Consider the following 1,775-nt stretch of genomic DNA (forward strand, 5'->3'; position numbering starts at 1 on the left):
CACACATGCAGTTGGTGATTTTCTTTTTCCCTTTCCTGACAAAGAGCTATGCTCGAAACATCAAAAACTCTCTCTTTTTACTGAGCATCAAACAAATACATTCTTTGTATGTTCACTTGTTCCTCTTTATTGTTAATTTTATTGTTTGTTTATTTGAACTGACTATGGTTCCGGGTTCAATCCCACTGCATGGTACTTTGGGAAAGTAGTGTCTTCTACTATAGCCTTGGGCCGACCAAAGCCTTGTGAATGGATTTAGTAGACGGAAACTGAAAGAAGCCCGTCATATATATGTGTATGTATGCATGTATGTATGTATGTCTGTGTGTGTGTGTGCGTTTGCCCCCCCCCCCCAACATTGCTTGACAACCGATGCTGGGGTGTTTACGTCCCCATAACTTAGCGGTTCGGCAAAAGAGTCCAATAGAATAAGTACTAGGCTTACAAAGAATAAGTCCTGGGGTCGATTTGCTCAACTAAAGGCGGTGCTCCAGCATGGCCACAGTCAAATGACTGAAACAAGAAAAAAAAATGTGTGTGTACTCAGATATGGCTGAGTAGTAAGAAGTTTGCTTTGCAATCACTTGGTTCTGGGTTCAATACCACTGCATGGCACCTTGGGCTATAGTCTTCTACTATGGCCTTGGGAGTTTGGTAGACGGAAACTGAAAGAAGCCTGTTATATGTGTGTGTCTTTGGGTCTGTTTGTTCCCACCACTGCTTGATAACTGATGTTGGGGTGTTTACATCCTCATAACTTAGCAGTTCGGCAAAGGAAACTGATAGAATAAGTACTGGAATCAATTCATTCAACTAAAAATTCTTCAGTGGAGGCGCAATGGCCCAGTGGTTAGGGCAACGAACCCGCAGTCGGAGGATCGCAGTTTCGATTCTCAGACCGGGCGTTGTGTGTGTTTGTTGAGCGAAAACATCTAAAAGCTCCACGAGGCTCTGGCAGGGGGTGGTGGCAACCCCTTTTGTATTCTTTCACCCCAACTTTCTCTCACTCTCTCTTCCTGTTTCTTGGGTAACGCTGCAATGGACTGGCATCCCCTTCCAGCTGGGGGGAACACATACACCACAGAAACCAGGGAACTGGGTCCATGAGCCTGGCTAGGCTTGAAAAGGGCGACATTTATCGTTTTTTATATATACTCTTTACTCTTTTACTTGTTTCAGTCATTTGACTGTGGCCATGCTGGAGCACCGCCTTTAATTGAGCAAATCGACCCCAGGACTTATTTTTTTGTAAGCCTAGTATTTATTCTATCGGTCTCTTTTGCCGAACCGCTAAGTAATGGGGACATAAACACACCAGCATCGGTTGTCAAGCAATGGCTAGGGGACAAACACAGACGCCACAACATACACGCATAAATATATATATACATATATACGACGGGCTTCTTTTCAGTTTCCGTCTACCAAATCCACTTACAAGGCTTTGGTCGGCCCGGGCTATAGCAGAAGACACTTGCCCAAGGTGCCACGCAGTGGGACTGAACCCTGACCATGTGGTTGGTTAGCAAGCTACTTACCACACAGCCACTCTGCGCCTATATATATATATATCTGCGATGGACTGGCGTCCTGTCCAGCGGGGGAACACATACGCCGCAGAACCAGGGAACCGGGTCTATGAGCCTGGCTAGGCTTGAAAAGGGCGGAAAAAAATTTTCAAGCCAGTGCCCCAGCATGGCCACTGTCTAACGGCTGAAACAAGTAAAAGATAAAGGAATACACAGCCTAAGAAAGAAGACAATTAACCACTTTGG

The sequence above is a fragment of the Octopus sinensis genome, linkage group LG27, assembly GCF_006345805.1.
Source record: "Octopus sinensis linkage group LG27, ASM634580v1, whole genome shotgun sequence".
NCBI lineage: Eukaryota > Metazoa > Mollusca > Cephalopoda > Octopoda > Octopodidae > Octopus > Octopus sinensis.